The sequence below is a fragment of the Oryzias latipes genome, chromosome 5, assembly GCF_053564925.1.
Source record: "Oryzias latipes strain Hd-rR chromosome 5, Olatipes_Hd-rR_3.1".
NCBI lineage: Eukaryota > Metazoa > Chordata > Actinopteri > Beloniformes > Adrianichthyidae > Oryzias > Oryzias latipes.
The window spans coordinates 34,585,875-34,593,756 of NC_136241.1; the positions used below are offsets into that span (position 1 = coordinate 34,585,875).

At 41.2% G+C, this 7,882-nt stretch overlaps 1 long non-coding RNA gene across 1 annotated transcript; it reads left to right on the forward strand.

Annotated features, from left to right (window-relative positions):
• Positions 1-4,381: 4,381 nt before the first annotated feature.
• On the forward strand, positions 4,382-6,932 carry LOC110015087 (uncharacterized). The gene is made up of 3 exons (XR_002290150.3): positions 4,382-4,464; positions 5,063-5,172; positions 5,308-6,932. It is a non-coding gene; the product is annotated as an uncharacterized LOC110015087 (long non-coding RNA).
• The last annotated feature ends 950 nt before the right edge of the window (positions 6,933-7,882 follow it).

Here is a 7,882-nt window from a genome sequence, read left to right on the forward strand (position 1 = left end):
AAGTTACTTGAGCTTTGGGCTGACATTTTTTCCAAGCTGATATGATCAAACAGCAGATTTCTGTGTTGACTTATGTTTATATTTTTCTTGTTTTTCCAATTTATTAAAATAGTTTTTTTGGCAATACAAAGAGTTATGAAAATGATAGATGCTAATCCTTCTTCTATATCGATGGCACTCATGTCACCAAGCACACAAAGTGACGGTGAGGCAGTGATTGAAACCTTAAGCCAGACTGATAAATCGGCACATACCTGCTGCCAGAGAGCCCTGACAGGAGTGCAGAACCACAGTGCGTGCATGTAGCTGTCGGGTAGATTATTATCACAGTGCTCGCAAATGTCTGAGTTACTGAGACCCATCTTGAACATCCTCTGTCCAGTGTAGTAAATTCTGTGAAGAGTTTTGAGATGGATTAGCTGCAGATTTGGACTTTTTGTCAGTTTAAAGGTGTTTAGACAAAGTTCTGACCAGAAGCTTTCATCTGTGCTGATGCTCAAATCTGCATCCCATTTTTTTGTTGGAAGGGCAATATTGTTATCTAAATTACATAAAAGTTTGTATATTTTGGAGAGAGTTCTATTCATTGAAAAATTAATCAGAGTGGTAACTACATCTGGTAGCTTTAAATCGTCGTCTTTAATTTTATACTTTTTAGTAATACTTGATTTAAGTTGCTGATATTCCAAGAAGTTATATATTCCATGTTTGTCTTGAAGTTCCTGGGGGGTTATGAATCTTCTATCAATAATTACGTGCTCTAGTTGTTTTATGCCCCCTGCTTGCCAAGCTGGGAAGTGAATCATTTTTTTGTTAATAAGGATGTCCGGGTTGTTCCAGATGGGTGTCATTTTGCACGGTTGAATTGATGATTTTGATATTTTGAGAAATTCCCACCAGGCTGTTAAGGTGGCATTTATATTAATGCTTTTGAAACAATCCTGTTTTTTAACTGTTTGGCTAATAAATGGTAGCTGTGACAGGTTGATCTTTCCACATAACACCTGTTCCAAGTCTAACCATGAGTTGGTTTCTGGATTATTTTTTAACCATTTTAAGATATATTGTAATCTATTTGCAAGAAAGTATTTGTGGAAATTAGGTAGTTCTAATCCTCCACAGCTTTTTGCAGATTTTAAAGTTTTTAGACTAATTCTTGCAGGTTTGTTGTTCCATAGAAAGCTTGATATGGATGAGTCTAATGTTTTGAACCATTTTAATGGCGGTTGTGTGGGAATCATTGAGAAGAGATAATTAACCTTGGGTAAGATTTTCATTTTAACCGTGGCTACCTTGCCCATAAGGGACAGAGGCAGGTTGGTCCAGCGTGTTAGATCGTCCTGTATGCTTTTCAGTAATGGGGTGTGGTTTAGCTGCACCAGTTCTGATAGTTTGGGGGAAAAGTAGATACCCAGATATTTGATATTTCCTGTTTTAACTGGAATTGTGAGTCTTTGTTCCATATTCCTGTTGAGTGGTAATAAAACAGACTTATTCCAATTAATGGAATAGTCTGATATGGAGGAGAATTCATTTATGATCATTGCTGTTTCATTTACAGAATGTAAATTCCTTAAAAACAGTAATATGTCATCCGCATAAAGACTAATTTTATGATGGCTGTGTTTGGTTTTTATTCCTATAATGCTCTCATTCTGTCTTATTGCTGCAGCTAAAGGCTCAATGAATATAGCAAAAAGAGAAGGAGAGAGTGGGCAGCCCTGTCTGGTTCCTCTTCCAATAAAAAACCTGTTTGAAGTCTGTTTATTAGTTCTAACTGATGCATTGGGGTTGTGATATAATATTTTGATCCAATTGATGAATGCTTCTCCAAAACCAAACTTATGGAGGGCAGCAATAAGGAACTTCCAATTAACTCTGTCAAAGGCTTTTTCAGCATCCAGCGATAGTACCGTCATTTCCTGTTTTTTAATGGTGGCAAAGTCTATTATATTAACTAGTCTACGGACATTATCATCCGAGTGTCTGCCTTTGATGAATCCAGTCTGGTCGAAGTGAATTATGTGAGGAGTGATTTTTTCTATTCTCTGTGCTAGTGCTTTGCAGATAATTTTTACATCTGCATTGATTAAAGAAATGGGGCGATAGCTTGAAGGACTAGTGGGATCTTTGTCTGGTTTTAGAAGAAGAATTATGTTGGCTGAGTTCATGTTAGGTGGCATTGATTGGCTCTCATTAATAGATGTGACCGTTTTATAAAATGTTGGTGCCAGTTGTTCCCAGAATTCTTTATAAAACTCAGCAGGAAAGCCATCAGGCCCTGGTGCTTTACCATTGGGCATAAGTAACAGAGCTTCATGAAGTTCAGACGGCAAGAGCGGAGAATCTAAGTTTGTGATTTGATCCTCATTTAGCCTGGGTAGGTTTACATTATTAAGAAATGAGTCAATACTTTGCTCTGACGGATTGATCTGCGGTGTGTACAGGTTTTTATAAAAGTTTTCAAATTCGTTATTAATTTTGACCGGGTCATGGGTGACATTTCCTGTTTGGTCCATAATAGAGGTGATTGATGATTTTTCTCTGTTAATTTTAAGCTGATTAGCCAGAAATTTGCCAGATTTATTAGAGTTTTCAAATCTTTCAAGTCGTAGCCTTTGTATTTGAAATTGTGTTTGTTTATTAATGATGTCATTTAACTGCAGCTTTAAATTTTTCAGATCTCCCAGAATGTGTTCCTGTGCAGAAGCAGCATAAGCAGTCTCCAGGGTTTTGATTTTATTTTCTAATTCTAATAAATCTGCTTTCTCTTTGCGTTTTTTGTGCGTTGAATAAGAAATGATTTTCCCTCTCATGACTGCCTTTGCTGCTTCCCAAAGAACGCACGGTGGGATGTCTGGAGTATTGTTGAAGTCTAAGAAGGTTGCCCACTCTTTTTTAAAGAATTCAAGAAATTCCTGGTCCTTTAACAGAGACGTATTAAACCTCCAGGTTGTACCAGAGGGTGTGGATTTTTCCCTAGAAATGTTTACAGAGACTGGTGCATGATCACTGATAATAATTGGATGGATATTGGAGCTTTGAATATTTTTTAAAAGAGAGTTACTGATTAATAAATAGTCTAAACGGGAGTGTGAATAGTGAACTGGAGAAAAAAAGGTGAACCCTTTAGTGCTTGGGTGACATGAGCGCCACGCGTCGCAGAGACCCAGATCATTCATTTGCATGCGGTCATTTAGGAACCAGTACTCGCACCTTACTGTGGTACGGTGTAAGGGCACGTACTACAGCATCACCCGTATGTCAAAACATGCGTATAGCTTCCATTATCTGTATGAACACTTCACACAACTTCCACGGACCTAGACAACCCCAAAACCCGCAGCACCTGTACAGGTGCATATGAGTAAAGACTGATGGTTTCAGATCAGTTCAGGCTGTGGAAAACGAAGGACAGTGGATTGTGTCAGGAGGAATCCATGTAGAAGTCTGTGTCTGCTTGGGGCAGAACAACTGATTTCCACACTCTGGTTTCTAATAAACATTCTGGACCCTCAGACGGTTTAGTGACCACACATTTAGCTCTTGTTTGGCATTCCTACACTCAGAAGCGTATTAGTCATTTGCTCATTTTGTTAGTCAAGCTGCAAAACCTTAAGTTTAAAACAAGCTGTTCAGATTTTACAGTAAAGAATGAGTCAGGCTCTTCTTTTCAGCCCTCAGATAACATTGAAAGCAGTGCATCTTGGGAAGGTTTGCAGATCATGGTGATGGATCACAAGCCTCTCTGGTGAGTTTTATCAGTAAATAAATGAAAGCCTCTTGTTCTTCAGAGTCTCGTGGTGAAGTCCTGATGCCGCATCACTGTCACGCACGGAAGGTCAGGGACTCGGACCAGAACGCATCCATCATTAACAGGTCTTTTAATCTGCTTTTGGCCACTTCAGATCAAATGGTAGATCTTAGGAGAAGCTTAAAGTGTCCAATGTTCTTCCAGACTAAACCTTTTGAAGATTGGGACAAAACAATCTCACATCTCTGACCACATTTATTTGTTCCAAAAGTAGCCACTGTGAAAACGGTTTAATGGATCATAAAAGCCATCCCGCAAAACAGAAAGTTCAAACATGAAAGGGAGTCCAAAGTCCTCAGTGCCACATGAAATAAGCAATCATCTCAGATGAATGTTCTCCTGTTTGTCATGGTTTGAGTTTGTTTTGTCTTGGTTTTTGCTTTAGTTCTTGTTCTGTCTTGTTTGGTTCTGTTTCCTGTTTTATTTTGAAAGGTTTCCTGTCTTGTCATGTTTCTTGAGTTTTACTTCCTTTGGTCCCCATCTGCCCTGATCATGTTCACCTGTGTCTTGTCTGCCCTGTCTGTATTTAAGTCTTGTCTCTGCCTTCCTTCTGTGCTGGTCCATTAACTCTGTTATGGTGTTCATGTCATCCTGGCCTGTCTAGTCCATGTTCCTGTTTCTTGCCTCGTCCATGTTTCATGCCACGCCAAGTAAGTTTTTGTTTTTGTTCTGTGAACCTGCTCTGCAGCGCTTTTGTTTGTTTTGCGTATTAAAACCACTAGTCCCTGATCCTCGTGCCTTCGCCTCTGCATCTGGGTCCTACCGGCTCTCTAGCCACCCTCACGCCGTGACAGAATGGACCAGCCATGTTTTCTGGACCCAGCAGAGCGGGACATGCGGCTGCTAGAGGCCTACTGCCAGGAAGCCGAGCGTACGAGGTCTTACTGGGTTTTTGACCAGGCCCAGTTTGCCTCGTATGCCTGGAGTGGGAGCCACCTGGACTTTACTGGGAGCCGTCGTGTTCTGAGGGGGGGTCGTCGTCGTCGCCGCCACCGTCCCCGTCCTCGTCCTGTAGTGGTCCCGGACGCACCACAACCTCGTCCAGTGGTGGTCCCGGACGCACCACAACCTCGTCCAGTGGTGGTCCCGGACGCACCACAACCTCGTCCAGTGGTGGTCCCGGACGCACCACAACCTCGTCCAGTGGTGGTCCCGGACGCACCACAACCTCGTCCAGTGGTGGTCCCGGACGCACCACAACCTCGTCCAGTTGACACTGTTGTCCTTTTCTTTGTGTCATTGATTTAGAAACGACTAAGCGACAGAGCACAAATATTTGAATCAAAGACGCCATGTGGACACCTTCAAAATGGATAAACCCCAGGAAGAACTTTGACAGGATGTTGTTTACTCTGCTGGTGAGGTATCCATGCACTCATCATTTTTATAGTAATTCAGATTGCATACAAATCATCTCTAATCATTCCGTCATTAGAAATGTTTGCGCTACACAAAGCTTTTAATTCTGCTTTTCTCGCTCACCTTGTTTCTAGATCAATAATACTTGTGTTGAAAAGCGGTTTCCTTCCAATCATGTGAGCAGATAACTCAAACCCTGAGATGTTTACCTTCCAGTTGAAGGAACTAAATATTTCAACATCAGCTGTGCGTCAGCTGCTGAAACCGGGATTCCTGGACGCCAAAAGTGCACGAAAACAGAGTGTTTATTAAAGTGTGTATTAAACTTTTACAAAATCCATTTCATAACACAATATTACCACATTATAACGGCTGGATGAACCTTGAATGAACCCAAGTCAATGCTGTTGTAGGAGATAAAGCTGCATGAGCTCCGCCTGATTTATGCTAACAATCTCCTCAAATCATTTTTTCCCCAATGCAGACATCTTGTAAGAGCATCAGCACCCCATGGTACATATATATAGTGTTATCATCAATTATATGCAAATCTCAAATGAGCATGCATCACCTCTGGATGATTTGTGTCAGTAATTAGATGCCAAGAGGCAGGACGGCCCTGCCTGTTTGAAATGGCAGGCTCTCTGTGCTGCTGTTATCTGGAAAGTCACCTGGGAAATGGCGGATTCCTTGAAATAGAAATGCACAAGTCAGGTTTTTGAGTGGATGGTTATTGCTATGAAGGAGGTGGTAAAAAAAGAAAAACATAATGTTTGCTACTGAAATGAACCGTTGCTTCTAAAAGTCCCTTTCATAATTTTGATGCTGTTTTTAACCAAAATCAAAAAACCTGTCTTTTTCTAGAACATAGCTTCTGCAGAGCGGCAGGAGCTATGTTAATTAGAAAAATTAGAAATTTACCTCTGAGTTGTGGGCAGGGATGATAGTGCAGAGTAAGGCTGCCCCAAATTCATGTCATCCACCAGTTTACACTAGGGCTCAATCCCGGTCCTAAAGATCTACAACCCTGCCCGTTTTCCAGATCTACAACCGTGCTAGCTGCTGCTTAGCTCAGTCAGATGGCTCTGAACACACCTGGTCCAGGTAATCGAGAGGAAGCAGTGCGTGGAGAGCTGGAAAAATGGCAGGGTGGTAGATCTGGAGGACCAGGAATGAGCAGCCCAGGTTTACTCTCTCTCCCACTGGCTTACAGCCCCTCACACCCCCAACCTCACATGGCTGGTGCAACAAAAAGGTGAGCGATATCAGATCCATCCAGCCGTGCAGTTTAGATTCAGATTCCAGCTCGGATGACGAAAACAAAGGCGTACTGGATCCATTTGTCCACAGGTGGATGATCAGAAAGGAAGCTTGTGATTCACAATGATTTGAATAAGAAAATACTAAGAAATGCAATTTTCATGTTAAATATTCTGTGCAAGTGTCCTCAATCATTCTAAAAATGCTCCAAGAACATGCGGAAAACAGCAAATACACAATTTTCTACTGAGTGGGTCTCTGAGAAATCCCCAAAATAAAGACAGACAAATAAACAAGCTCATCTACATGATGAATCACCAAAGACGTCTAATAGACCTCATTTTACCAGCCTAGTGTCTCTCAGCCACTTAGACCAACAGACCTCTTGTTTCTTCAGCACTGAATAGTGGTTCCATCAGAAATGGGTTATTATACAGACATGCTGTGTGTCTGCGTCTCACCTACGTCAGTCTTTGAGACAACCTTAACATCTGACAGCGCCCATCCATCTTCACAGCATTAATAACACTGATGACTAAGGGTTGTGTATATTAAAAATGTCAAAACGTCATCCATAACATGGCCCCTGATTAAGCATCCCTTTGTTCAGATCATTTGTTTTGCAGCACTTTTAGCTTTAACTACACAAAGTAAACACAAATGTGTGATGTGGAAGGCTGTCAGCATAATGGATCACAGAAACTGCTCCAGGCCTAAAGCAGTTATTGGGTTTCATAATGCTTAGTCACTCCACTCATTCTGCGTGAGAGGCTGTAGGTCATGAAAACAAAATCTCAGCGCGGACCTAAACCACCAAAATCCAGTTTTCAAAGGGGGGTGACCAATGTTTTTTTTTTTTTTTTTTTTTTTTTTTTTTTTTTTTTTTTTAACTTGTCCTGTCCAACAGCTGGGCAGACAGATGAGAGCTGAGGGCCTCTTGTGTTGGACATATTTTATTCTAACAAGAGGGGTTATTAATCTTCAGACAAACCAAAGGTATGTCTGGATAAACCCCTTTTGTAATTGAGGCCAAACTTTATTAATTTCAATCATGTCTGAAAATCTTTGGTGTTGGACCGGACGGAAAAGGAAAGAGGGGAAGAAGAGAGAGGGACGATAGAGAGAGGGGGGGTAGGGGGTGATAATAGGAGGGGAAGGGGGATAAGACCATGAAGCAGCATAAAGCAACAAGTTTACTGGTTGTTAATCATTATGGTAACGTTCAAATGTAGTGCAATAAGGGCGGAGCCTGTCCACACACACACTCAAATGTTATAAACACACCTGCTAGCTGCAAAAAATGTCCACCTGTCGACATATATACAAAACAGATAGTGTTCACACGCATACTTATGCCTTAAAACCAACTAGTGTGAAATATTTCAGTCATTCAGTCATGCAAACTGTAAGTGCAAAGGTGAGCTAACACCTGTGCTCAGGTGAGTGTTT